The sequence below is a fragment of the Passer montanus genome, unplaced genomic scaffold, assembly GCF_014805655.1.
Source record: "Passer montanus isolate IOZ18808 unplaced genomic scaffold, ASM1480565v1 scaffold15, whole genome shotgun sequence".
Lineage (NCBI taxonomy): Eukaryota > Metazoa > Chordata > Aves > Passeriformes > Passeridae > Passer > Passer montanus.
Genome location: NW_024362051.1, coordinates 1,762,886 through 1,787,095, shown reverse-complemented (window position 1 = coordinate 1,787,095; position 24,210 = coordinate 1,762,886). Strand labels below are relative to the sequence as shown.

General features: G+C 38.5%; 1 protein-coding gene across 1 annotated transcript in view; it reads left to right on the top strand.

Annotated features, from left to right (window-relative positions):
* Window positions 1–24,210, top strand: part of TENM2 (teneurin transmembrane protein 2) — a 616,650-nt gene that overhangs the window by 55,720 nt on the left and 536,720 nt on the right. The window contains exon 2 of the mRNA XM_039701625.1: window positions 4,348–4,446. The gene's annotated coding sequence lies outside the window, so the exon portion shown is untranslated. The remainder of the gene's footprint in view (window positions 1–4,347; window positions 4,447–24,210) is intronic.

The window sequence follows — 24,210 nt, the reverse complement described above, 5'->3', positions numbered from 1 at the left end:
CTGGCTCTGTTGCAAGGCAATTATTCAAGTTAACAAAGAGGTGGGGATGGAGCAGTGAGGAAAGTCAAGGACTTAAAAGCCAAAACAGAGATCTTTAATTTGAATTTGTCCTGGCTTTTGGGTGAAGTTGCATGATGGTGTCTTTTCTTCAGAACCTTGGTGCAGTGCTTTGATCTGGTGCAGTCTCAGAGCAGATCAGTCTTGGGAAGCCACAGAGTGGTGTTTGTAAGATAGTGCTGGCCAAAACAGAGATCTTTAATTTGAATTTGTCCTGGCTTTTGGGTGAGTTGCATGATGGTATCTTTTCTTCAGATCCCTGGTGCAGTGCTTTGATCAGATGCAGTCTCAGAGCGGATCAGTCTTGGGAAGGCACAGAGTGGTGTTTGTAAGATAGTGCTATGCATTTGGTTTGGGTTTTCTTGCTGCTGAGGTGAAGTCCATCACACAGGTTGTTGGGGGGGTGCAATATAATGCAAATGGTTTGTGTTGTCCTGCACTACAGCTGTGCCATCAGCTGTGAGCCCCTGATGAGGACATTGCTGTGTGTTCCCTCTCGTGGCCATGCACCGAGCCAGAGTGGGGAACTGGTGCAGCCTAAAGCCGTGGCAGGAGGAGTCAGGCCTGGTTTGGTGAGAGCCCAGTCAGGCTCTCTGAGCCGCCCATCGTGCCTGTGCTGGCTCAGAGCTGCCAGGGCTTGCACAGCTGGGTGCAAGGAGCTGCTGGTGGGAGCAGCGCTGCCTCTGCAGCCCCAACACAAAGCTGTGACTGCTGCTGCTGTGTTCCTGTGGCTGCAGCCTGGAGGAGAGAGGGGAGCTGCACCTGCTGTGTCCCACAGCTGCCTGCGTGGTGACAGATTACAGATTTCTGCGTTGGCATGGCCAGCAAATGTGTACTTGTCCCTTATTTACTGGGTATGTAAAAATGCTTATCACTCTGAGCTTACAGCTGAAGGCACCCAGACCTGTCCTGCAGCATGCAAAGTGCTGTGTAATGCCAAATGCAAGGGAAATTGGGCACGTGGTGTTCACAGACACTTCTTCCATCTTCCTGTGCCAAGATCTCAGCCAGCTGAAGTGGAGTGGTGTCCTCTGGGGAGAGGTGAGCATGGAGGGGTTGGTGCTGAGCAGCAGCAGGGTGAGCTGGGGAGGCTGCCTGGCCTGGGGCCGGCAGTGTCAAAAATGAACAGGAAATTGATTTAGTGAGGCTCTGAGTACCTTGTGTTAAATGATCTATTGACTAAGAAAAAAAAAAAGAAATTAAAAATACTACTAATAAAAAGTGGAGTATGTACCAGCCAGGACAAGTTGTCTGTGTTATGTAGATTTTGCTGTTCCCTGGCTTTTAGATGCTTGCAGCTGTGATATTTCATTTCTATCATTACTGTGTGTGTAATCTATAACCTTCATCTAAGAACCACGACTCATTAATTAATCATTACCAAGGGCAAGACATGCAACAGCATCAAGTGTGCCAAATCCTCTCTCAAAGTTTTTGAGTGTCTGACTGCTCGTAGATAGCATCTCGGCAGTCCTGGCAGATTACTCTAAAGGACCAGATCTTGCAGCACGTACTCAATTTATGGGTTTTTATATCAGTTCTTCCAGTGGCACTCCAAGTAATTTGCAACTCTGCCTTCCATTTATTTAATCCTCTCCATACTGCTGGTCTGAGCCCTGCTGCTGAGGTTCCTAGAGCTGCTGGGCTGGCTGGGATGTGGATGGCAGCAGGGACCTGAGGGTGGCATTGCTGCAGATGGGCAACCCTGGAGTTTTTAGTGTTCATGATGTGGAGAGGAATTATGGAAATGGGCAAACTCTGCTGCACTGTCACTTCTCTTCTGAGAAACAGTGCACTCCATTTTAATGCTGCTTATGTAGTACCCGCTAAAATTATTTTTAAAGAATCCGCTATTATTCTAAGAGATGTCTGAAAGAAACAACTTCATTCCCTTTGACTTTGCTTCTTTTCTTGCTTGGTTTGGCTTGTTTGTAAATACTGGTCGATGTTTACAAACACTTCTCCCCTGCTCTCTTACAGAAAGCTACTTCAAGGCAAAAAAATATTAGAACTTGTCAGACTGTATTTTTAGTCAGTCTTGGTAACAAGTACTTTATTGACAACTCTGTAATGAAACATGAAACCTGTTTTGATTTTTGTTAACTAATTTTCTACATGGATTTATGGTGGGGGTTTTTTTGTTTGGCTTGTTTGGGCTTTGTTTGTTTCTTTTTTTATTCTGTTAGAGCTAGAAGGTTTCATTGTTCTTTGGACCTTCCACATATAAAGAGGGCAAAGGAGAAATTGAGAACTGAAATTGTAGCTGTATTGCACTTTTTTACAGTGTCATATGCTTTTACATCTCCTGTGACTTTGAAAAGCTGTGTACTTACTTCAGCCTGATTTTTAAAGTCATTTTTGCACGCTCTTGTCTCTTCCTTACGTATTGCTCCCTGTGAAGAGGTGACTCCAGCAGCACAGTGAGGGCCAGCACGGTGGCCAAGGGGGGTGACAGGCTGGCAGTGCCTGGGCTGGACCTGTCCCCTCCTGGTGAGCAGGGACTGTGCCCCAGCAGAGCCTGAGCAGGGGCACCCTGGGCTCCAAAGCCAAAAACCTTCTCAGCTGAGGTCACCAAGTGGCCACATGTCCTTCAGTGAGCCTGCAGCTCCCTGGGAGCAGTTTGAAAAGCCTGGGTGAGGTGGGCTTTGCTGAGGTTCAGAGATGTTTTCTTACTTGGTAGATTTTAGCTCTCACATATTAATTATTATTTTTCTTGGTAGCCCATCAGTGTCTGTATCTCTTTAACCCAGCACTGTTCTTATGGGTCTTGCTGTTCCAAATCCAGCAGCTCCTGAAATAGTGATACACAAACAGGGGAAGGTATAAAAGAATTAAAAATTGTAAGCAAATACTGTAAACGGCACAGAATTACCAGAGCAGGAGGGAGGTATTAGAAGTGTAATTTCCACTTAAGCATAGGTTGATAGGATTGCACAAAAGAAAGTAAGCATAATAGTGAAAATAAGGAGATTATGAAAGTAAAGACTGCATCCCAAACCCTAATTAGTGAGGTTACCTGCATTTCAGCTTTCACATTTGCTCATTAAAAGCACTGGGGTTTTTTTTTTTCACCTTGATTCATCTTCTTAGAAAATCTTATGCCACGATTCTGGCCATAAAGATTTTACATGATACTAATGAACAATGTGTATCCAATGCTTTGTCTTATTTAAAAAAAAAGATGCTTTATGAAAAGCTTTTGGCCTGAATACAATTATTCCTATTCATTTCCAGGGAGATAAACCTCAACAGTTAAGCAGTGCTAGTACATCAAGCTTCTTTTTTAACCAAAAATAAGTACCGTTAATTTAAATTCAGTGAAAGACACGGATAAAGCAGTGTTAAATGCTCTCACTGTTAAAAGAAAGTAGCTTAAAATTTCATGCATAACAAGAATTAGCTTGTCTTTATTGGTTTTTGTACATATGATGAAACATTTGGCTCTAATATTGATGGTTAACATGTCTGCTCCCCCCTCAGCCTGTGAGGATTTTGTGGTTTTTTGAGTGGGCTGCCATCAACTATTTGAATTTCTTTGGCAGAATGACCAATCATTTCTTCACCCTTTTTTCTTATTGCTCAGTTTCATAATGCAAGGTGAAACATATGTTTCTTTCCAAGTCATCCTAGATATGGTTTTGGCTCTGCCTGGATTGTTTCATTAACCAGGTGGAAATTGCTGAGGCTATGGACATATTAGATAATACTTGTTTTTCCAAAACCACTTTTGTGGATAATAGAAATCCTGAACAAAATGTGGGAATTAACAGGTATTAGAAGGTATTGCATGCTGAGAAAGAAAATAATAAATTGACAGAGAAAGCAAATGGTCTGTGAAGTGGTGACATCTAAGGCTATTTTAATTTAAACTTTTTGTTTTAAAAATGCCCAGTGGAAAAAGTGTCACAATGCTAAAGTTGTGGGAAATGCTGCTTAAGTTCGGAAATGATGTCTTTTTGTTCTTTTGAACTGAGTAGGGAAGATGTAGTTCTTTCTTATTTACTAGTTTAGCAGTGTAAAAATTAAATTACTAAGCAATCTCTGTTCTTGAGTGTCTGCATTTGGGACGGGAAAACAGGAAGCATATGGAAAGAGGAATCTAGAAGCTTTATTTTTTACATCTGGTGTGGTTAGATTGTGGGGTCCTTTTGGTGGTTAAAAACTGTAGTAGATAAATACTGTTAAATAAAATTTAATGGTCAAGCCTTTGCTTATTGTTATGGTTTTACAGGGGTTTTTTTGGTTGTTTGGGTTTTTTTTCTGAAAGTTATACTTATTTCTTTCTGACAGATCCATCTTGGTTTTCACTGCCTACCACAGTAAGAATTCCCTCTCACCTGATGAGCTAAAGACACGACCCCTAAGGACTGCCAGACTGAGCACTGCCTGGTCAGTGAGTACTCACAACCTGAGTTTTGTGTGCTGTTTGCTCACAGATGTGTTTATGTTGTTGGCCAAAGTGGTTCCATCTACGCTTCAAAAGTGCCTGGGAAGATCTCTGCAGGAAAGTGTTTTTGTAAAGGAAAGCAATTTTTCTCAGCACTTTGCTTTAAAGAATCTACTTCAGTCTTTTCCAGCCCAGCTGAATTACTTCAGAAGGCCCCACTAACAGAAATATGCCTTTTTCCTGTCTACCTGCATGTTCATTTGGGGATATTGCTCATCCTGACAAGTTCAGGATCAAGTGAGGGTGTTAGGAATTTATTGCTCCTGGCATCAAAATAATTTTTTCTCCAAATGAGCCTTTCGTTCAGAATCTGAACACTACAAAAATGTTTCAGTCTGTATGACTGGCTGCATACAGTTCTATATCTGTGTATAAGCAATATAAGCCATTCGGAGAAAAGACAAAGAGAAGAAACCTTCCCATTATCTGTTCTTTGATGGTGTCTCCAACTGCTGGTCAGAATGCTCACAAGACACCCTACATTTTAATTACTGTTCTACACATGCTCTGGGAATTCAGGTAATTACATAAAGTCCCACACTTGTCCCAGTGTGTCCAGCACTGGAAATGGGCTGTCCTGCTTAAGAGTAGCTGAAGAGTCAAGGCATCAAAACCTTTGGTTGATGGATTCCCGTCAGAAAAAAAAAACCAAAACCAAACCCTACTTATGTTCCAAAAACATCTGTCTTCTCTTATGGATTTTAATTTTACTGAGAATAATTTTCAGTGAGACACCTGAGAATTCTTTCTTGAGTAATTTAATTCAGTGGCAGTATTTCATGGGAAGCTACTTCCAGATTGTGCCTTTTCTAAATCACTAATTTGGAGTTAGTTTAATACAACATTTTAAATTGTTCCACTTGTCTTGAAAAGCATGGCAAAATAGTAGGGTTTCAATATGACAAGCACCAAATTCTGAGGGAATGCACACTGAAGAAAATTAACACATTCTTCTGCATTGTTTGCAATGGATCATTTGGTTGTCATTACGTATTTTCTACTGGAAAGTTGTTTTCTAACTCCAGGGCTGTTTCAGTTTTTAGGCCATTAAGATCGATGCTCCATACTTATAAAGTAAATTACTCCAAGGGTCTGACCTATAAATTTTCAAATTTTATGTAGTGTAAGAAAATTAAAATGAGAAAAATGAGATCCCTCAGTATAAGGAATCCTTGATCTGGTGGGATTATGGTGGTTTTAAAATTTATTTATATTATTTTACAGGTGTAAGTTTCATGACAGCTTTCTGCCATTTCTGTATGGTTAGAAATATGAAAATAAGGGATTCCTGAAATCTGTTTTGGCTCTTAATAAATGTATCTATCTAGGCTATGTATAAGTTATTTGTCTATGCTCTGTGTATATGTTCCTGTATTTAAGGGATCTTCATAGCCCATCTTGAAGTAGTTAAAGAACAGATTGACAAGTACTTCCCACAGCAAATTCCAGGAGAACAAACATTTAAGTGATAAAAGATACTGGTCCAGAAGCTCTCACTTTTGCCCTGTATCTCAACAGCAGTTTGTCAGGGAAAGGTTGCAGAAGTAGGTCCTTGGTGAGAATTTCAAACACCTGATAGCTCAATCTCAAAATCCCCTGCTGTAGTCTTGGTTTGGTTTTTTTTTTGCTGTCTGTTTTTTAAAATAACACCAAATGATCTCCTAGGGTCAGACAATAAGTCAGTAACAAAGCTGAACATGAAACCAAATTCATAATTCCCTGCAGCAATTGAGGTTGACAATATGCCTGCTTAAACTTTCAAAATGGTGACTAGATCCTGTGCATTACTTATTTTCATTGCTCTGGAAAATACTGAGGCCAGGAAGGATTTTCAGGTACTGAAGAAAAACTTTCTTCTTGCTCCCCATTCTGTGTCTGGGGGAATTTTCAGGGGTTGATTTGAGTCGAGACACAAGCTGGGACAGGGAGCTCAGTGCTGTTTGTGAGGAGCAGAGCTTTCCCTCCTGGCAGTGAGATATTTGCTTTAGAGGATCTTCAGCAGTTCCTCTAGCTGAGAGAGGGCTCTGTGAGGGGAGGAGCATCAGCACCACGAGATCCCCTGCAGCATGGTACAGCAGATGATTTGGGGTTTCATTTTGGGCTTTGGGCTTTTGGGAGATGTTCTGTCTTTATGTGGGAGTCTTCCTTAGCTGCAGGTTTGGGGTTGGGAATTTGCCCTGGTTCTGTCCCAGGTGCTGGTGGCACCACTTGTTTTCAGCCTGCTGTCGGTACTGTTTGTTCTTTATTCACTCCTAAACTTGTGTTCCGGTGGATTTCCTGGTGTGATGAGGATGTGCTGGTAACTTCCCAGTTAATTCCCTTTCGTATGGCTTGCCCAGCCCTCCAGCTCTGCCTGTTTCTGCCTTATGTTCTTTATGCATCTGTCAAAAACTTACTGTCAGTTCCCAAACCACTGTTGAGACTCATCTCCCTCCACTGTGCCCTTCCCCAGCATCCTCTGTATTCTTCAGAGGCCATGGCTGTGACATCAATATTTCAGCGTATTTGTTAGGTTTTGTTTGTTTTTTTTTTTTAATTTTCTTTCTTTTCAACAAAGGCTGCTATCACCCCATCATGGTGGATCAAAGCCTTTAGAAAGTAACTACCTTAGAGGAAAAAGTTTAACTTCTTGAGCAAAACCCTTCTGGACTTGTCCTCCAGGGAGGACTGAGTTTCTTAGCTTTATACATCTTGACAGGAAATTCACGTCTTCTGAGGGAGTTGGAAGAAAACAGCCTCTTCATCACTGCCAACTTCTGTGCTCTTCTTAGTTCCAGGTCTGGAGGATGAAAATTTTTTGGCATTTTTAGTGCTGCCACCCTGAAAAAAGAGCATATTCTATATGGTTTGAAAACCTTCTGTAAACTCCCATTGGTATGAATAGTCAAAACTACTTCAGCAAATTACTGAAGAAGCCTTCTTTTTACTGTCAGACTTGGATGCCTCTACCATATTTGGTTTATTAGTTTGCAGTGATTTTGAAAGGGAACAAAAGTTGACAAATAATGTGTTCTTAAGTATTTGTACCTTTTCTTTCTTAGGCAACAAACTCACAATCAGAGCTTGATAAGTATTAGTACTCACAAATGGAGCCACAAAACCAATGCAACTTCTGCTATTGATTTTTCTCCTGAGTAACTCTTGGCAGCAAAGGCAGGTTACCATCCCGTGTAAGCATCAAACTTACTTAGAGTAAATTACTCTAAATTATAAACCAACCAATAAATCAGCATTGCTACAGTGTTGCCCTCCTGTTCCTCACTCCATACCTGAAGTGTGTATCCCAAATAAGAATCAATGCATCACAAAATTGTTTTAATTTTATTTTTAATTAAATGCAGAAAAATGGATGCTGTTCTGGAATTGCCAGCAATAACTAAGCCTGAGTAAAGAGCTGGGACATATATGCAATTAAAATTCACATTGCAATCTGATAATTAAAGAAGTAGAATTAAGGTGTTGCCCATGCTTTTGTAAATTATGCCATATCAGCAAGTACCATTTTTTTTAAGTTTTGTCTTTGTTATGAAGCTCAGTAAGGCATTAATGGGGCTAACCAGTTTTACAAGTGGTTTTAAATTTATGCCCACACATTGGCCTTAGCACTGCAAGCAAGCATATTTGTTGAGAGAAAAATTTATTTGGCAACATTCTTTAAGACACAAGATTTGATATGAGAAGATGCAGCACTGCTATTTCCCAAGTACTGCATGACCAGATGAGAAATTGAATATTACTTTGGATAAATTCCGGCCTCTGTCAGATGTATGGAAGATGGGAATAATTCAAGCAGAACAGTAAGCCTAGGATAATTAAAAAATAAATTACTGTACCTTAAAATATTTCAGTGGACTCTAGATATGAGTGTTCAGACTGAGAAGGATGTAGTGAGAAAAACTAACTATATGAAAATACCAAATTATCACTAAAGGTCAAGTAAAAATGTACTGGAAAAGATAACTGGATATTTGACGTCCTCTTGTTTGTTTTGCTTGGGGGTTTTTTTTGACTACTATGTAGCATACTACGTTGACAGTTGATAAATAGATGCTGATAATATTTGCTATTTTATGAACATTCTCTTTGAGTCATGTACAAATTTTGTTAACAATAATCTACATTCTATGCCATGACATTATATAATTCATGTATTCTTCGAATATTTCAATGGGATATGAAATTTTGTGTGAAAAAGGACAGTGTATAATTTGTTTCTTTTTCATAAACTTGAGTTGGTTATGAGCCTCGCTGTGAAAAAGGCTCTGTGAGGAAAAAATATTTGAGTTTTGACCTTTGATTTTTCTAACTAAGAGCAAGTTTTAATCTGTGTCATAGTTTTAAAAAGAAAACTCATCTTTTGCCTTGTATGGGAGTGTGGGTGAAAGGGTGGGGGGAAATGCTGTAGGTATTCAGGCTGGCCTAGAGTGGCAGCTTGAGGGAAATGTTAGGATAACTATCTGAATGCTTCTTAGAGTGAGACTGAAGGGGACAGGTCTCTCCTAGAAACTCCAGAAATGACATCCTGTGCATTCTGGGGCTATTCTTGGAGAGCCCAAAGAAAACAATTACAGCTCATAACAGATGGTTCTCTATGAAATAGTCTGTGTAACCTGCTGCAAACACTTAATAGGGGTATGATGTGAAGGAAAATATAAAATCCTGTCTGTGGTGCAGTAATCTGCCCTTGATTTATGGTTTTATTTCTTCCTTCCTGTACTGGAAACTCAGCACTGACAAGTCTAGATTTTTGTGCAGCTGATTCTGAAGTCTTCGTGGAAACTTGGTGGGGTTTCAAAAGAAGTTCTATGTGTTTGAGAATAATGTAGCCCTTCCTGTTTGATGATGAACCTTGGGCTGAACTATTTCAGAGTGAAATAGTTTCCCTGTGAAAGGGGAAGGTTCTCAGTCAGCATCTGTCCTGGAAGAAACCCTCTTTCTGTAATTACTTTGTGACTGCAGTTTGAGGTGCTGTGACTGTGTAGGTGTCTGATAAATGTTTTTGATGGGATAGAGCACACATATGAAGAATGAGTGGATAAAGGTGCATTTCAGTTCCATTCATTGCAGACCAGGCTGATGCCTTTGCCTTCGTGAATAGCTTTTTTTGTGTATTAAACAAAAGAAAAAAAAAAGAAATCTTTATGAGAAGGGTATTTTGGTAAATGGATGTTATCTTTCAGGTTTTTCCTTTGCTTATAATTGCACTGTTTGTATTTCTAAAAGTAGAGGGTAAAAATCAAAAATACAGTTACAAAATACAGCCCAGTTGTGAATCAGCCTGAAATTAAATCACAACTTCTAGTGAGCAATCTGTAGATGCTTGGATAAGATCTTCAAAAACCAGGTGTGATAGAAAGAAAACAGAAGGAGTAGAAAAAAACTGAACTGCCATCACAGTGAGAATCAAAATGTTGAGTGTTCCCTGACTTTGTTGTATGGGGAAACACCACCCCATCAGTACTGGCAGCTGCATGTGCTTGGTGCTGAAGCTGGGACATGAACCAGGGACAGTGAGCCTGAGGAACAGCTCGGGTGGCACTCTGGAGGTGGTTGGTGCTGAGTGCAGCAAGGGAGAGACTGGTGAGCAGGACACCCTGCAGGGGTGACTCAGTTTTGCACATCAGGGAGCCCTCCAAGGGTTCCAACTAGAGGAACATGGCAGTAGGGCTTGGGAGAGCCCCGTGCCATTCCAGGAGGTCGGGGAGCCAAGACGACCCATAACACAAACATTTTTTGTTCTGCACTCTTACTCTGCCTTTGAACTTGAAGCTGTGTGCAGGGAAGGTTGTGGTTGTCTTCAAGCTGTTATTTACTCTCAGTGTCACTGGGCCTTCTACAAGTTTGCATTTACATAAATACATCTCATGATGTTGGTACCTTTAGAGTGACGTGAAATGGGAAAAGAGCGTAGTTACTATTGTCTTACATGATCTACTACAGAAAACCAAAATGTACCTAAGAGTGAGTTTCATCAAATTAATTTAGAATTATAAACTCAATATAACTGGATTTTTATTTGATTTTTACCTTGCACCTGCCCACTTCTTTTACTGGCAGATGGGTCTAACTTTACCTTTTTGAGCATGTGCAGCAGAAGCAGCTTTGCTTCACACAGATCCTTACTGACCCAGCTTTTTATACCCCCTGGCAATCTGCTCTGTGCTTGTACAACACCAGGTTAATTACAGCCTTGTGAACATGTGCATTAAAAGAATCTGACTACTGGTAGAGATAGTTTTTTGTTCTTTTGCTTTACAAGAGTGCATCTTCTTATTTTTTTTAATATTAGCTTTGTCATAACTGTCATGTGGCGCATTTCACGGCCAGTTGAAGTTTCCCTCACTTTAGCAGAAATCCAGCTTATTATGCACATATCCACTTTGGAGAATGAGCATCTGCAGCTACTCAAGACACAGAGTTGCTGGTGAATGTGTCTAGGCATCTTCATTTGTTGTGCTGTGTTGTCCCTGAATAAATATGCAGAATATCTGGCAGTTGAGCAGTCACAATGCAAAAAGAGAAACACACTGGTGTTTTGTTATGAGATAGCTGGCTGTGCCAGTGATTATAAGGCATGTACTTGAACCAAGTGGAAGGAATTTTTCTTTTTAAAAAATATTCTAAATATTTTTCTTATCTCAATTTTTTTTGTCAATCTCCTTAGCAACAGAAACAGATGTTTCTTTTCTCTTAGTCATTACATTCAAAGAAAATAGCTGCTTCAAAAATAAGGAAAGCAATTTCTATGAATTGGGTGGCTATTAATTATTGCCAAGATGTTTTAGGATGATAATAAGATATGCAACAATTGGCTTTTTTCTTTAATTGAAATATAGCTATCTAGTTAACCTGTCCTGGTTAGGTGAGCTAAAATCTATCTGCTCTTATAGTGCAGTTGTGTGATAAAGACAAGAGTGAGCTTGAATATTTCTTGTTTATTGAGGAGATACATAGTATCAATGTGCACCTAATGTTTTATTAATTTATGACTTCAAAGCAAGTCAGTGAAGAGTTTGCCTTGAAGACAAAGAACTAAATATGCATGGCCTTACAAATATATATTTTTGTATGTCAATTTACAATATGAAATTGTATAATTAATTCTAAATGTGGACTTTCTTTTACAGTGATGCTCTTTTTCAAATTACTGTCTGTTTTTCTCCAGATTTTTATTGTACAATTTTAAGCTTTCACTTGGATTTCAAAAGGGTTTACTGATGCGTCATTTTCATCTCTGATGTGTCATTTTCATCTGTATGGGCACAAGTGCCTTCCTAATTCACAAGAAACTGGCACATGTAGATGAGATTTAGAGAGAAATGAGTTAGGACTTCAGAATCAGGATATGGACTGGTCTCTGTCAGCCAAGAGAAACAGAGTCACCTCTGAAGTTTGGAGGGAAGGACTTTTGCTGCTCCCCTAGTCCTGAATGAGTGTCATTTAAGATATCTGCATGTGCATGCACCCACATGTGTGCTTGAAAACCAGTGCAAAAAACGAACCTTCATTCCTGATAGTGTTAATCTGTTTAGTTCATCTCATGGAGATTTAGTAGCAGTGTTGAGGGGAAAAAACAGTTGTTCAGGTGGGTGAAATTGGGAAACCTTGATCTCAACTAGGGCTAAACTGGCTGTTCTTTTTTTACAAGCACATTCTCCTGCAGCATGCATGTCCACAGCAGGAGAAAGAAAAACAAAGCCTTTGACATGAATTTACGAAAAAACAGTTGTTCAGGTGGGTGAAATTGGGAAACCTTGATCTCAACTGGAGGTAAACTGGCTGTTCTTTTTTTTACAAGCACATTCTCCTGCAGGATGCAGAAAGAAAACAAAGCCTTTGACATGAACTTACTTTCAAGAACCAGCAAAGCTCAGAGAAGGAAGAGTTGAAGAAGATTAGTGTTATGCCACAACCTTTAATCACAGTTGTACTCTCCCTGATGTTTTCCTTTTTCTTTGTCTCCCTCCAACCCTGAAAATAATAATTCTGATTGGGACTCCTTTAACCACATATCAGTGGCAAAAGTAGTTTTGAAAAGCTTTACCAAAGAACCATCTGGAGCATGTGTGAGGGCCAAGAACACTGAGAACTTCCTCCATGGCAGAGCTGATGGGCTGTGAGGAGCCGTGAGCAGCAAACCCTGGCCCTTTCACCCTTTAACCTGGCCAGCACATCAGACAGAGGGGCAGGCTGCCCAAATGCTGTTTCCCAGAGTTCAGGGAGCAGGCTGTACTGCCCCTCAGGCTCTGCTAAAGCACTGGTGGAACCATCTGCATTCCAGTTAGATGTGCAGAGTAATCAAAAGTACAACTATGAAACCATCCCTGATTCCTCGGTAAGTGCACAATCTCTTGTCTGCTGTAGGCTGAGGTGGGGCTGGTTAGCACAGCTCCTCAGGGGTGCTGCAGAGAGCAGAGCAGCATGGTTTGGGCAGGGCTGAGTTTCAGGAAGATGGGCACTGGTGTCTGTTCACCCCAGGGGAACCTCTCTGTATGGGTAAGGAGTGAAGGTGTCTTGTGGAAGGACCTCAGAAGGGAAGGCTTTCATCAGCTGTGGCCAGGGACAATGCTTCAAAAATGGCAGGAATTTTTGTTGCAGGAAAGAGTCTTGGAAAAGAACAAAAGCTTGGTGTGTAGGCAGGGAGGCAGCCTGCAATGGGTGTCTGCTCGTCTGTGGGCAGACCTTGCCTGCTGCTGGCTGCTAAAGTTGGTTGGGTGTTATTTCTACTCAGTGTTGAGTTTACTCAGTTTATTGTAGGTGAAACAAATGTTGGCACTATGAAATTAGAGTAGCTAAATGAAATCTTACTGCCAGTGTCACCTTCTGTAAGTGAAATTCAAACAGGTGTATGAACTCTTTGGTCATGCTTTCCATGCCAGCCCTTGGTTCATGCTGGCTCACTCCTAGCTGAATTCTTGGACCAGGAGACCTTTCCTGGGGAGCAAGTGATGGTGCAAATTCTTTGATGGTAGCTGCAGATAAGGCAGTGAGGCAGCCCTTTGCCACTTGGAGCAATAACAGCATCAGTGTGGCTGTGGGCAAGACACCTTGTTCTGTAGCAGTGCCTGGAAGTTGGTGACTACAAAATGCTCTGGGACTAAGCTGATTTGTGATAAGAGCAGAAATTTCACTTCCCTGATGTCTCCTTGGCTACCCATCCAGCCATTTCAAATATTTCCCTTGGCAACTGTTGTCTTGGTGTTTCCTGGATTTTAGAAAATCATTGCTTACATATTGGCGGTCTTTTTGAATAGATGTGGATCATTCTTACAGGGAATTTTAGAGGAAATTGCAGATTTTCTTTTGTCCTGTTTCATATGTAAGCTGTTTGTTACTGTCCATAGATTTGCTCACTTGCATAAGAGAGAATTTAGAAGAAAATGACTAATTATTTTATCATTAAAGTGGATGAAAAAAATAACAGTGTCTCAAAAAGAAAGTGCTCTCAATGCCTACACAGTTTCATGGACACAGCTCTTCAAATGCTCCCATAGCAAATGGGGGCCTTTTCACCCTCCCTGGTAAATCACCCTTTAAGGTAAAACAGCTGATAATTCTGCAGCTCTTCATGATGTGTGTCCACAAGTTATTTCTAAAGACAGACTTGTCATGAAGAATACTTTGATATTGAAAGAATGAATTCCAGTTAGTTTAATGCTAATGAGAAGGAGACATGTAAAATCAGTATTTTGAATTATATGTGAGAATATTGGGGTTAAATATGCATTTTAACTGGGTTGAATATTCATAATATCTGTTGAGGGGTTTTTGTGCGTGAAAATATGTGAAGGTAATTTGTGGAATCAATATTCCTGACAGGCCTTTTTTATGTGTGGTTTGTCAGGGACTGGGAGAAGATTATTTTGGTTAGTTAGTTTGTTCTTAGTCTGATTTTTAAAAACAATCTGAATTAATTGCCTTAGGTTGGTTCTGTTGACACTGTATAGAGTTTGGTGTCAATGTAGTCCTGGAGTAAAAGAAAATATAAAGAAAGGAATGAAGAGTAATTTTCTTCAAATGTTTGGCAACAACCACTCCAAGACTTCATAGTTATTCTAAGTTGAGGGTAAATTTTCAGTAAAAATATTGCATACATTAGAATCACAGAACCCAAAATTAGGTACTGATTTTTAATTTTCTAATTTTACTGTAAGGTTTATTAATTATGGTGACAGACCCTAATCATGCACATGCCAACACTGAAGACCATTTTTTGTTATGTGTTTCAGGTATACTCTTTAAAATATTACTATTTTGAATAAACCTGTAGTATAAACCCCTTCATAGAACCTGCTGTTGTGTGGAATTCATTGTGCTCTCTAGGGAAGTGTAGAATCTGTGCAAAAATGCTTTTCATCCACCAAAGGAAATAGAAAATTTGACAACATGCATTTGTCTACAAAATGCGAAGCAATATCTGATGAAATATGCTTTGTCAATAAAATAAATTGCCAAACAAAATGTAATCCTTCCTCAAAATGCGTTTAGCCTACACAGTGAAATAAGCCACTTCCACAAAGTGCATTTGGTTGCTTGAATTATTTTGATTTGCTGTCTATCAGAATCTGTAGATAGTGTCTTGTGTCTTTTTTTATTGTCAGACACTGCATATCAACCTTTTTTATTACATATAGGTAAAATACATTTAATTTGAAGGTAGACATTAGGTAAGACAGCTATAGGTATGTACATATATGTACACATGTATGGAGTTGGTTATAAATTTAAAGAAAACTTGGGGTGTGTTAAAAATAATTGTATTTGGCTGAACAGAAATTTATTGCTAAGCTTTTGTATCTCATGGAAAAAAAATACACAATGCTACAATTGGAAAAGACATTGCAGGTCTACCTCCTTCACCTTAAATACAAATATTTTCATTTATGTCAGGATCAAACGTAGATAGGAATGTGTTTATTTTTATCATATGTAACAAAGTAGAAATTAATTTTGAAATGTTATTTCATGGATTAGCAGCTCTCTAACTATACAATGCATGTTTATATTGAACTGGGTGAACTGGATCACTGCTATTACCTGAACGTGGTGCAGTGTTCCAAGAAGTGTTTGCCTCCTTCCAGCCAGGATGTTCCTGTAGGTAACTTAATTTGAATGGAGTGTGACTGCCTGAGTAATAATGTAATAATTGTTGAGATATTTTTACATTAATTTGGGGGGCAAATTCCTGTCCCTTCAGCTCCACGTTTCTGGGCTAGCACGATGATAATACATTATAAAATCCACGTGAGCATGGGACATCAGAAAGACTTGACAGAAAGCTCACTGGGCAAGCAGCAGACTAATCTATATGTGACATAAAGGAGCTGGTTTTATCTGAACAACTTCATCACTGAAATGAGAGATGAGCCCAGGTACCTGAGGATAACTTGGGTACTTGGGTAAATGTCAGGGCTGTTGCATTTTCCTCTATTTTAGTATAAATCAGGATTGCTCACTCTTTCTTCGTGTGATTTAATGCAGTAAATCTTTATGGGAGCTGTCTGAAAATTAATAGCTGTTGTAGAAGAAGCTACGTAATAGAGCTTTAAATTATGGTTTTGAATTATGTATCATTTAATATTTTATTACATAATTTTCTGTAGCACAACTAATGAAATACCAATTAAAAAAAAAGAAGTCATTATTTTTTAAATGTTGCTATTGAACATCAATCCATTCTTTTTGTTTCAGCTGGTTAGTGCACCAGTGATTAAATTACAATTACACTTCCCCCTAATATATTTCACAGTTTAAATACCCTGAATAACATTGTTTTATGTGAGTTTGGGAAACAGGGTATTGCCAGAGATTAGAACTGCAAAGTTGGGCTTGAGGCATTTTAGCTCCTGTGTATGAGATAACAAGGTTTATGAATTGGTGTTTTCTGCATCTCTTCAACCTAGATTTTGAACTTCCTCACCATGTCTGCTGACTTAGATGAAAGGCTGAGAGATCTCAGAGATAACTAATTCCCTGCAAGATGGCAGAGGATTTTAAATGCTTGTGTGATGAGGACCTCTCAGAAGAGAGAAGATTTCAAAATGCCTCAGCTCTAGAAAAGTGTCCATTGGTGGATGCAGCTGGAGGGGGCACTGAATTCAGTTAATCAAACACAAACACCTTTTATATATGATCAACTGAATTTCATCACTTCCACTGCTCACAGAATTAGTAGTTTTTGTTGAAAAAATTAACAATGCAGATTTAAAAACATATATAGTGTTAGGGTTTTGTGGGGATTTTTGTAGTTTGCACACATCTTGCTTTTTACTAAATTTTCTAGCAATATCTCTCTTTAAATGACTATGTTGAGTCTTCATGAAAAATTAATATAAATAGTGGGGAAAATTAAGTGAAAATGTGTGTGGACCTGATAAAATTTGGTGAGGTTGTAGTGTAACTGTAGATAATTCCATATCCAGTCTCTGAGGTAGTCTCTTGCAGACTCTGCTGTATATTTGCCCTTGGATGTAGAAATAAAGTATCAAATTATTTCCCATTATATTGAAATTGATTAGAGATAAACAATATTTGAGTTTAATTAGTTTCAAGGAAGCCTAATAATTGGAAGGCAAAAATGAGTGCTATTCCAATCCCAGTGTTCAAAGTGTGTAGAAAATGCTGGAATTTTCTCCAGGTTAACATTGTATTTAAGCATTCTAGTTGTTTCACAAAGAGAAAGGAAATGTGCCTGTTCATTTGGGTTTATTCATAAGGTGGTATTACAGACAGAAAAATGGATGCACTTCAGGAATAAAATGTTCTGCATAAATTTTTAAAGTACATTTTTAAAATCCTGAAATGACGATTATTAAAGCAGCTTTATACACACTGCGTTAGTGTTTTGTAGCAGCTGGCTAAAGTGATAGCAACCAATATTTTTATTCTTGTTTTTTCTGTTCCTATGTCATTCTGTGTTTATGTGCTGTCCCAAGGCTTTGAGTGTCTCTTGATTCCCACTTGCAGCAGTTCCTTACACTTAGGTTATGTTCTTTGAAGGAAATGATGATAGGAACAGATGATATCTGTTGATCACTGATAAAAACTGCATGAAGAGCAATATTAAGAGTTGCTGGCCCTGAGCATCGCTGCTGCAGGGCACAAAAAAGCAGTGATCACTGATAAAAACTGCATGACGAGCAATATTAAGAGTTGCTGGCCCTGAGCATCACTGCTGCAGGGCAAAAAAAGCAGCAAGTGCATGGTGGTGCTCAGCCTTGGGCTCCTGCGTGGTGTCACCTGCTCTCTTCATCCATCACCACCAACACCAAACCTCTTCCTGGCCCCTCTTGCTGACAGGAGGATAAGCTGACTCACAAATACTGGTTGCCAAGTGAACGAGGATCTTATTTGCCACTAAAAATTATAAATTACTGAATGTATTTATAATACTGTAAGATTAATAACATTACTAGATGGACTTGTATAAAACTCTGCAGGTTACTGAAGACCTGTCCTCAAAGACTTCCATAGGATCCTGCAAGGATTTTGGCATTCACTCTGTGGTTATTTCTGTTGGGTTTTTAGTGCATTTTTAATTATTTGACCAGAGTGCCAGGGTGATTTCTGTCAGTTTTAGTTTTCAGTGCAGTTTCCCTATGCTCTATAACACAGCCTAAAGCTGGTAGTTAGCTCTTTTGATCTGAGCTTTTCACTGTGGTGGCTTTGCAGCTTCTTCAGCCATGAGCAGTTGACATGGACGAACTGCTTTTGTGGAACAAGCCTGTGTTTGCTCCTCAGGAGCATATTTTGCAATATATTGCATAGTTTGCAAACAAGCCTTAAACTGTAATTTTTGGTGTGCGCTTGAAATTTTCTTCTTTTCTTGGACTGTGACATTTTTTGTCACAAAATTTGCCAGGGACCAGTGGTCCTCAATGTGATGAGGCTTCGTGCTTGGTTTTGCTCTGGTTTACTCTTGGAATAGGCTCCCAGTATCCATTGTGGATGCAGGAATGATATCCCATCAAACTGGCACAGTGATAACACACACCTTTGGAATTTCTGTCAAGTGCTTGCCATGCTTCAGTTCCTGCAGGTTTGGGTTTGGGTTTTTTCCAGTGCTGAAGTGGACTTTCATGCCTGTGTTTTCAAATGGCTGGTTTTTAATTTCCCTTCTGTGTGACTGTGGCTGTGTAGGAAGGGAGCCCAGGGAGCACTGCCCCATTGCATAATTCCCCTGAAATTCCCCTCTTCTCAACATTAATTGTCAGCGTTGATTTGGAAAGAGTTACCAAAACCAGGAATTACAGGCATCACAATCTAGATATTTCCATTTTCAGTCTTTCTCTGCCAGTCATGGGGGCTCTGGCCCCATGGAGTAAAGTTTTGTGATGGTTTTCTTAATATAAACCTTACAGTGTGTGTTGAAGGCAAAATGTTAGAACTAGGATTTCAGACAATTTGGTTTGTTTATTTTTATATTGAGATCCTTTATGAGAAATGTTTGTTTAAAAGTTGAGGAAAATATATAATATTTGTGAAAATCAAATTATTCTTGATAGCACTGGGAAGATTCATTTATTGGGAAGGGTAACTGCAGTCTTAATCCATAACTTAGAAAGATGAATCATTTGGAAAAGAAAGTCATAACAAACGTTCATTTAATTAGTTTTACAGAGGAAAAAAAATATAGCGAGAAACATTGACATTAAAAGAAGTATAATTTTAAATTAAGCTCTAAATGAGAATTGCTGTATTGATAAGTTCAACAAAAGCAAGTGTCTAAGGAGACTTCAAAAAGCAATGTGTACAATTTATCAGAGTGAAATAGCTTTGTGCAGACATGTATTTTGGCAAATTATTGAAGTGAGCATTGTGAATGCTTTTTTGAATGGAGTGATATGCAAGCCTTCATCCAGGAGTTAATATATCACCTGGAAAAAGGACTAGCTATCTCCATGCAATTTTCAACAGTATGAGTATAATTGCAGAAAGACCAAAACACAGCCTTCAAATTAAGGGAGGGAGCTTACAAGAAAAATTAAACCACCAGAATATAAATGGATTAGCAGAAGAGATGAACATAAATATATAGGAAATTATCTGACATGAGGTTGCTTCCTATTTGAGTTTTATATTAATATGATATTATTATGTACTGATTGGTACATGAACATATTTTTTAAATAAATTTGTACTGAAGGAGTTTCATTGACCTTATGTACTGAGATGTAGCATCTTGTGTTCTTTTAAATGTGAAATGGTAGAAGCAGCACAATGCAAGCCCGCAGTTAAGTCCTTGAGTAAGCAATCTGTTAAAGTAAGCACAACTTGTATATTTTAAATTTTTGTTATCAAAACATACCAAAGAACATAAATATATACCAATACTTGCTGTTCTGATCCATTTCTTTTTAAGGATGTTTGGTTTGTGTAGGGAGAGTCCAAGTGATGCCATTTTCAGGTGCAACATCTGAGTTTGCATCCCTCATTCAAAAAGAAAGGTTTCCAACTCAAAATAAAATTCCTCTAGTATAGGTAATTAAATTAATGGCTGTGAATGACAGATGCTCAACCAAACCAAGATGTTTGTGTCTTAATTATTGCACAGTGAAGGGAAGCAGTGGAATAACACCTGCCCTGGGTGATAGAAGGGAAGGTGGTTTGAAGTCTTGAAAGCAGCAGAGACGTGAAATAGTTATTGACGTGAACGAGTAATTGATTGATCAGGTAATAACTATCCTAATTTAAACCTGACAAGGAAATTGATAGTTGATATTGTTAAATATCCTCTAATGAGGCAGAAAGGAGATGGAAGAAAGGCAAGAGTGCTGTGAGTCTGGTGTGAGAGTGGCTTTGATAAACAAATGCAATGTGGAATGACTGGGAAACAATGGGACACAATTAAAGGTACAATTTTCAAGTCATTTTTTAGACTGTAGGCATTATGTCCTGCATATACAATGGAGGAAAATGAGGGAAATTACTGAAACTAGGAAAACATGGCATTATGCTCTATTTGCAGAGAGTCTGCATGTGCCCTACATTGTTATTACATCCTAATTATTTTAAATGAGCTCTATAAAAGCATTATGCCATTCCTAAACTTCTTGGTGAGTTTAAGCATCTGGATTCTGATTTTTTTTTTAAATTTATTTCTTGTGTGTTTATTTGTTTGTTTTATCTCACATCAGATACACAGGATTTGCAACTAATTAATAGATTTACCACTTAAAAAATGTTAGTGTGTAATTTCCACTTCTAGGTAAGTTTGTGAAAGAGATCATAAAAACAACAATAACCTGAATTCAAAGATTATTTGTTTTTCCTTAAATTATTGTTGGTGAACTGTCAAAATGCCACAGTAAAGAAGGCAAAAGTTACTGTTTCTTGAAGTTGTCTAATATATGCTTGTAATTTGGTAGCATGCTCTCCAGGGTAATTAAAGATGTAGTTTATTCCCAGAATTCCAAGGGAAAGGACCAAAAATATTTCACTGAAGAACCAGACTATGTGCATTAGCCCCTAAGTATAGGGAAATAAGTTTATGGGTTGTAATAATTGTGATAATCATTGTGCTTGGGTAACTAAGAAGCCTTTATTGATCATGTTAATTATTAACAGCTATTGAAGATGCATTCTAAAAATGTTGCCAAAATTAATCTACTGTACTAAGCTTTTATTTTCTGTATTTCTTAATGAAAATAATTTAAAGGAATATTAGAGTTAAAATCAAATATAATTTGAATTATTATAAAAAAGGAAGTACTCAATTGCATAACTTTAAGACTAAAGAGCCTGTGCTACATCAGAATTTGTGCATAGACAGCAAAAAGAAACGGAGCTGCAGTTGTAATTAGGATGATCTTTTATCCCATGTGGTTAGAATTTTTTTTGACCCCAATGCAAATTCCAATTGCTTGAAACTGAAGTTATGTGTGTTTCTAAAATTAACCAAAGCTAAACTGTGTTTTTCTAAGATAGAGTATTCAACATTTTATCATGCTACATTTTTTTAAAACTATTGCTTTGGAAAAATGGGGATTTGGAGTGGTTTTTATAGGGTGCTCCACTGGGGCTTAATGCAATTAAGAAACATTGCTGTGATACAGATCACACTCGATTATAATAGTGGCCATTATGGAGGCAGAGAATGCTAAAAATAAAGTAGTTAGGCACCAATCTTATACTCATGAAAGTAGTATGTATCAATAGTATATTGAAAAAATATTTGATAATCAGGAAAATATGCTCTGATGGCAAAGTTACTCAAGATATCTCTGTGCCACGTAACTTAATATTTTGGGCTACAAAGGTCTTACTATTTTTGGGGAGTTTCATATAAGAATTTGTGTGCAAGAGGACTTGGACTTTCAATTGCTTCTTTAACTGAGCCCAGTGAGTGCAATTGTAGAACAAGGTGTCATATGTGAACTTTAATAGAAATCCTCTTGCAAGAGAAAAAGAGGATGTTCTAAAGAAAGTGAACAACTCAAGTGAGGAGGCACATGCTCAAATATGGACATTATTGGGAATTACATGAATGAGGAAAAAATTATGGTGATATGTCAGTTGCTTCCATCATCTCTTGGTCTGAAATGATTTTCTTTTATCAGTGCATTTTTTCTGAGATAATGACATCTCCTGAACCAATCAGTTCCTATTGCCAGTGGCACTTAGCTCCTGTTAGCACCCTGTGGAACCATCAGATCAGATCAAGTGAATTAATCTGTGACAGGCCTGGTAAAGGACAGCAGCATTTATCATCTCTGAGCTCATCGCTCCCAGCTGTGGTTGTGTTCGAGGGTCCCCAGGACGAGGGAAGAGATGAGAATCTTGACTCCATGTTTCCGAAGGCTGATTCATTATATTATGTTATATTAAAATGCTATACAAAACTATACTAAAAAGAGTAGAGAAATGATACAGACAGAAAGCTAGAAAGGAATGGAATGGACAATAAAAACCCGTGACTCTCGGAGCACAACACAGCTGGACCATGATTGATCATTAATTAGAAACAACTCCATGGACCAATCAAAGATGCGCCTGTTGCATTCCACAGCAGCAGATAACGATTTTTTTTTTCTTTTCCTCTGAGGCTTCTGAGCTTCTTAGGAAAAAAAATCCTGGCAAAGGGATTTCCATAAAATGTCATGGTGACACCCAGCAGCACTGCCAGGCTGCAGTCCCTGCTCAGCAGAGCTCCTCTCACCCAGTGAATGAGCAGGATGGTCCCTGCCTGCATCCTTTGTGTCCTGTTTGTTTTTTAGAGCATGTGGTAATGAGGAGTGCACAGAAGTAGCATAGCAGAACAGGCTGGCTTGGTTTTTACATTTGGAACGTCCTGTTGGAACGCGAAATTTTAGAACTAGAGGTGAGAAAATTCAGGCTGTAAATAAAAAGACATCTTGCAAGACAGCAAGAGCAGAGGAAAGAAAATACATAACATGTACCCCAACAAACTACAAAATTTTCTGAATATGGTAAAAAACACCATAGGCAGGTTAGTTAAGGAGGCAGACTTGACATGGACTTGAAAAGACCATGATTTTTCCAGTTAGGAAAATGTAATATTTGTTCTGCTTAATCTTGTAGCTGGGGCGCTTTCCAGAGCGGAGGATAAGGGATGCTTATTTAAGGGTGTTTGTTTGTCCTTGGGTCTTAATGTGTGGAGCTCTTGGTCAATTTTGTTTTCCTTGCTTCTGCCTCACTTTTCCTGTCCTCACTTCTCAATTTTAGACTGACTTCCTCTACATTTGATAAAATCCTAGACAGATAAATTCTGCCTATTTTCCTATAGACAGACATGCCATAACCTCGGGGAGGGCTGCCATTATTTTCCCCAGTGTTGCAAAATGGAAAATTTATTGGCATTTCATGCACATTCTCTCTGTTTCCTCATATGGGTTTTCTTTGGGTGGATTTCACAAGGAATCTCTGTGGCAGAGATTCCAGACCTGTGGCACTGCTGAGCTCGTGATTGCCCCAGGTCAGCATCCTACAGTGTGCAGGCAGGAACAGCCACTTCAGAACCTCCCTGAAGAATTCTGCAGACCAAGAGCAAGTCTAAGCTGTTGGAAGTGTGTGTGCCAACAGGTAAAAAAAAAAGTCTTGAGTTTTAACCACATCCTATCCATACAGTGTATATTTCTTTTAAATGATTCTTTGGTAGAAAGGCTCCCTCATCCACAGGATCCCTGGAATGAAGCCTGCTTTCCTGGATTACAAGCTCTTACTTTAGTTTACTTTACTTTACATTAGTTTATTTTACTTTATTTTAAGATTTTTAAATTTTTTTTCCTTCTTTTCTGTCTTCCCTTGTGGTTGGGACATTTATTAAGTTTCCTTCAAAGGAAATGCCTGATTTTTCATAACTGGAGAAGAAGAATCAAGTCGAATGTGATTTTCATTGTGGGAAGATCTGTGATTGTAAAATGTCTTAGGCACCATTTGTCCTTAATGGGCTGCTTTGCTTCTCTTCAGGATTTCCTTCAAGGAAAAAAAAAAAGAAAAAAAAAAGACTGTGCAAAAGTGTCAAAGAAATCAAACTATTCTGTAATTTGTCTCATATAGCAGAGAATTCAGCTATAATATAACTAGCTTGTTAAAACTACACCTTTTGATAGAAATTTTAACATTTGAAATATAATGTCAGAAGATAAAAGATGAGAAAAACCTGAGATAAACTTACTTGGTTTTGAGTTAGGTTTTTTTTTAATTTCGGTTTTTTTTTTTTTTTTTTTTTTTTTTTTTTTTTTTTT